General features: G+C 39.2%; 1 protein-coding gene across 1 annotated transcript in view; it reads right to left on the bottom strand.

The window, feature by feature from the left end:
• The window catches only part of zgc:114120 (uncharacterized protein LOC619267 homolog), a 52839-nt gene that overhangs the window by 37027 nt on the left and 9895 nt on the right, over positions 1-5917 (bottom strand). The gene's annotated exons all lie outside the window — the stretch shown is intronic.

Genomic DNA, 5917 nt, shown 5'->3' with positions numbered 1-5917 from the left:
TACTACTACTACAGTAAATACTAAAATAAACTACTACTTACTACTACTAAAGTAAATATTAAAATAAACTATTACTTACTACTACTAAAGTAAATATAAAAAATAAACTACTACTTACTACTACTAAAGTAAATATAAAAAATAAACTACTACTACTACTACATCCATCCATCCATTATCTTTACCCGTTTTTTCCATTTTGGGTCACGGGGGTCGCTGGTGCCCATGTCCAGCAATCACTGTGCGAGGGGCGGGGGACACCCTGGACGGGTCTCCAGTCCATCACAGGGACACATAGAGACAAACGAGACAAACAAACATTCACTCTCTCACTCACACCTAGAGACAATTTAGAGTTACCAATCAGCCTAACATGCATGTTTTTGGTCTGTGGGAGGAAACTGGAGTACCCGGAGAAAACCCACACATGCACGGAGAGAACATGCAAACTCCACCCAGAAAGGCCCCTGGACCGGGGTTTGAACCAAGGACCTGCTCACTGAGAGGCAGCAGCTCTACCAGTTGCGCCACCGTGCTGCCCGCTACTACTACAGTAAATACTAAAATAAACTACTACTTATTACTACTACAGTAAATACTAAAATAAACTACTACTTACTACTACTAAAGTAAATATTAAAATAAACTACTACTTACTACTACTAAAGTAAATATAAAAAATAAACTACTACTACTACTACTACTACAGTAAATACTAAAATAAACTACTACTTACTACTACTAAAGTAAATATTAAAATAAACTACTACTTACTACTACTAAAGTAAATATTAAAATAAACTACTACTTACTAGTACTACAGTAAATACTAAAATAAACTACTACTACTAGTAAATACTAAAATAAACTACTACTTACTACTACTAAAGTAAATACTAAAATAAACTACTACTACTACTACTACTACAGTAAATACTAAAATAAACTACTACTTACTACTACTACAGTAAATACTAAAATAAACTACTACTTACTACTACTACAGTAAATACTAAAATAAACTAGAACTACTACTACTACAGTTAATACTAAAATAAACTACTACTTACTACTGCTACAGTAAATACTAAAATAAACTACTACTTACTACTGCTACAGTAAATACTAAAATAAACTAGAACTACTACTACTACAGTTAATACTAAAATAAACTACTACTTACTACTGCTACATGTGTACATAATTTTGGTACATGAGATGGTAATGACAAAGTTTACTTGAACTACTACTTCATGGTTTTTCCACTTATTGTGTGTGTGTGTGGGGGGGGGGGGGGGGCTAAAGCCCACAACAAACGAGGGTCTACTGCACTTTTAAGCAACATAAGAACTAGAAAGAACAGTTTCTTCGAGTGATAGCAGTGGCTGGTTTACATATACTGTATATGGCCGTGTACCAAAATGAAAGCCATACCTCACCTATCGCTCGCTCCAACATGCACGGACAAACATATTTCCGACTCCCTCCTCTTTGCTCCACGATGGGGAACAAGAAGCAGCACCAGGTTACGACATAAACGGCAGCAGGTATGATCCTTATTGTTCGCCTCAGATTCACTCTCTCTGCCGCCTCCTCTGACATTTTAATGTGAAATACGGCAAACGTTTGTCGTCCCATTGAATTTTAAAGCGGCAGCTTTTTTCTTTGTTCCGCCACAGAAAATCCTTCAGCAGAGTTCAGATTTGTGGCGTCAGCAGAAGCTCCACGCGAGGAGCCGTTCAGGTATCGAGTCACTTTATGGTTAAGACGCTGCAGGAAGTGCTGAGGTTAGCAGGAGCGCTACAACCTCCGACAGTTTACAGCGTCACCCGGATCCGCTCCCTACGGCTAATTTATTCAACGTATAACAGAACTCTTTATGAATTAGTTTTTCGATGATCTTTTATATTTTTATTGTACTGACACATTTTTAGATCTTTCTCCAAAACGTTTATGTTGGGCCTCTCGTCTCTCAACACCATTTCTTCCACATCCTCTTTATGTCTGCAGAGTATTTTAGATCAAATTCATTTAAACTTGTTTTTAAAGTTCATCCCATCAAACCTAACAAACAAACAAACAAACAAACATTAGGTGAGAAACTTTACGCCTGAGTCACAATTTAACATGAGTTCAGCACAAGAATAAAACAGCTAAAGCTTTGTTTTGTTTTTTTAAACGGACAGAAGCAGAGACAAACATGCAGATTAGTGTGGAGGTTCTGATGTATTGGGTCATGTGCAGCAATCTAGATGTCAACAGCTAAATTCACGATAAAATTAAATTATAAAAAACATTTACTGTTATGTTTTTCCCATGCTGAACTATAAAGAGAAACCTCAAAGTCATAAAAGGTATCTAAAAAAGTATCTCCTCAGAAAAATTTTTTCTAAAAATAAACTAAAACCCAGGAGTGTTTTTTTTGTTTTAATAATTTAACCCAAACTTAAATCAAAATGAAAACTGAACGGAATAAAATCTCCTAATTCAAAAATAATAAACCAATAAAATGTGAAACGATCTTCTCGGTGGACTGAGTGTTGATGGGAGAAGTCGAGGCTTGAATAAATGTACAGCTCTCCACAGTACATTTAATGTGCGGCTTATGTGATACGACTGCTTGCCATACCTGCACCTTCACCCTGACTGCAGCTGATTTGAATCAAACAGGAAGGTCTTTGCTTCAACGTGATAATCTGAAACAACCTCTGCTTCTTTCCTGCCGTGTCTGCAAGGTTAAATAATGTTCAGGAGCTGTGATAACCTGTGACTGACCTGATCCTCATCAGTAAACTGGACCGGTCCGAACGTCAGTACAAAACTGTCACGGTACAAATACACGTACCATTACACCCCTAAAAATCATTGATTATGTCCAATAAACCTCACAGCCACTAATCACCAGGGATTCTATAATTAATGTTGCCTGAGATATTTTATTCAGATATTTATATCTTTTATCTGTTTTATTTAAGGCGCCATCTAGGCCTGTCGTGATAAAAATATATATATCTATTAATCATGATAAATGAAAATTATCAACCTCATTTTCATTTATCAGCTTTATCGTTTCTTCATGTCTCTCTCTTTCTACTGAAGACACTGGATGACAAAAAGCTCAACTCCAGTTCTTCACTGACTCCTCCCTCTCTCTTGTCTCTTTAAAATCTGTTTTAACTGTCAAAAATCACGTTTTTGGATCGTTAAAAGCAGCTAAGCTGAGAAGCTAAGCTACGAGCTAACAGGCCGACCTCAGGGAAAAAACCTCCGTCTTGTTGAAGCCTTAAAATTCACGGTTGAAACCCGTGTCTTCGTGTAAAAAGTTGTTTTTCTCTGCAAAAAGAAGCTGAGAACTTGTTTACTGATTTTTTATTAAAAGCTTTGTGTGAAAAATGCTAAAGAGCTCAAACCACACCGAGCGTCCGCCATTTTGAGAACAGAAGAGAGACAGCCCATGTCACGTCAAGGAGCCTCCCTCCCATTGTTCTTAAAGAGACACGCTGCTCGCTCCCTCACTATCCATCCTTCGGTTCAAACAGTCTTATACTGCCGTCCAGTGGTCAAAAAAGGCACTACACACAAAAATTAACAAACATTTCTTCTTAAATTTGACAGTAATTACTAATTCTTGTCAAATTTCAAACAATATTATCGTTTATCGCAATAATTTCTGAGACAATTATTCACCCAGCAACATTTGCCATCGTGACAGGTCTAGCGCCATCATTTAGATGTAAAAGGTGTGTACTGCAACGTGCACAGGTAAAGAGGTGAGAAGGACCGTGGCTGCATGCTCGTCCACCGAGGGTCCAGGCAGACAAATAAAGTTATGTCAAACAGAGACTGGATGCTGAAAACATTAATAAGTGTTTGTCTTTATATAAAAATGTGTCACGTAAACCATTTGTTTTAATAACTGTACAAAATAAAGTTAAATTACGATGTAAAACAAGCGGTGCACTGATGTCCCCGTTAAACAGTGAATGTTTGTAGTTTTACAGATGAGTGTTTTTCTGGACTGGGACTGAACGGGGAATGAAGTAAACCTAAATGTTTTTGGTGGAAGATCTATAAGGGAGGTTTTTGTTTTTTCTTGTCCGAGGCAGCACAGAGTGACGAATCCTGGAGAGAGGAGGGAGACATTTATCCACCACCAGGAGCAGTGGAGGAGCCAGGGGGTGGCCATCGGTGGCCATGGCCCCCATAGGTTCATTTGAAGAAACTATAATTGTAAGAAATCTACAAACTAGAAAGAATAGTTTCCTCGTGATCACCCGCTGCATCAATTCTCGTGTTCTTAATGAAATTTATTTCTGAAGGTATTTCTAATTCCCCCTTTTTTCTCCACGACGAGGGACAAACAATGAGTGTGAGAGAAATCTAAAAATGTTTTTGTTACGGAGGGTGAATCTGCGCTTTAAATAAAAATAGTTTTCTTTTTACCTCATTGGAAAAAGACAGTAATGAAGGCTGACGGAGGAAATTCATTGAGGTTGTTATTAAAGCAGCAGAGCAGAATCAGATTATTAATCTGAGGAAGTCTTCAGCTTTTAACGGTTAAACCAGAGTTACAGAAAGTTAAAATAAAAATATATAAAACTGGAACGGTCACATTTAACAGTACTGACAAGATGACTTGTGTTTGCTGCAATTGGCCGCCCATCATCACGATGGAGAAGCATCAATAAGTTCACGCTCTCAGAAACAAGGAGCGGGTCAGAATCCTGGACTCAGACGGTGGTTTTACCAGCGTGGGTTTGAGTCTGGCTCCGTGTCAACTCCTCCCGTCCCCCACATCATTGACTAAACCGTGTAACTGAGCCAGGATTGCATTACCAATGAAAAGCAGACGCCACGAATAACCTCCTCCCACCGACGCGCTCACACCCTTCACAGCCGTGTCCATGACTGCACTCGGGGCTCCGCCGGGCTCATCTCCAGCTCATCAGAACCGAGCGCGACTACCCCGAGGCTGGGAGCGGGCCGACGCGCAAGAGAGGCACATTTAGTGCGTCGTCAGTTCACACCCGCAAACTGATAAAACTGCCTTTAGAGAAGAGTTCACCCTGCACAGCTCAAACACTCAGCGAGATCAAACTGATCCAAACGAACTCGGCAGAGTTCGTCACGAGTCGCAGCTCAGCAGGAAAATCAAACTTCAACACAAATTAGAAAAAAACATTAATTAAAAAATAAAATCAGCAAGCAAACCTTTCATGCTACTAGCTCAACGTCTACACGTTTAACAGAGGTATAGCTGTTTTTGTGCTGCTAAGGTGGATGTCTCTTTGTGAAAGTCACAGCGTATTTTGAAATCTTTCAGGTAAACATGACGACATTCTTCCAAAGTCAAGGCAGCCTCCACGTTTACCAACATTTAGTTTGACAAACACAAAAATCAGCAACACAAAGTGTGATTACTACGAACTAGTCTAATGGAAATGACAAAACTCAACCTGTTCGTGCACCTGCTGGGTCTCCCTGCCGTGTTTTATTGACTGAAAATGTCGGTCTGATTACACAAAGTTGCACAAAACTGTTTGTAAATTCACAATAAGAGGAAAAATATCTGAGTTTTTTGGGGGATAAAATATAAAACTCTCCATCTACATCTTCTCCTACGTAACAGTGGTCAGATCGACACTCAGTCTAATTAAGACGACACTGGAGACTTTCCTTTTTGATAATTTCTATAGTTAGGGCTGCCTTGGGTTTCCTGAGCTGTCCCTTAGTTCTGCTCCTATAGGCTCAGACTGCTGGAGGACAATCTGAGCTCAGGTCCTCTCTCTGCTGCGTCTTTACCTGCTCTACTCTCCACGGTTGTTTTTGTAAATATTTCTAATATCAACGTGTTTTTCTGTCTTTCTCCACATAGGAACCACACCTGGACCATAGGAACCACACCTGGACCATAGGA

Source organism: Nematolebias whitei, chromosome 17, assembly GCF_014905685.2.
Source record: "Nematolebias whitei isolate Nwh7 chromosome 17, NemWhi1, whole genome shotgun sequence".
In the NCBI taxonomy this organism is placed as follows: Eukaryota; Metazoa; Chordata; class Actinopteri; order Cyprinodontiformes; family Rivulidae; genus Nematolebias; species Nematolebias whitei.
The sequence above is the reverse complement of the archived record's forward strand: the minus strand, read 5'-3'. Positions and strand labels throughout refer to the sequence as shown.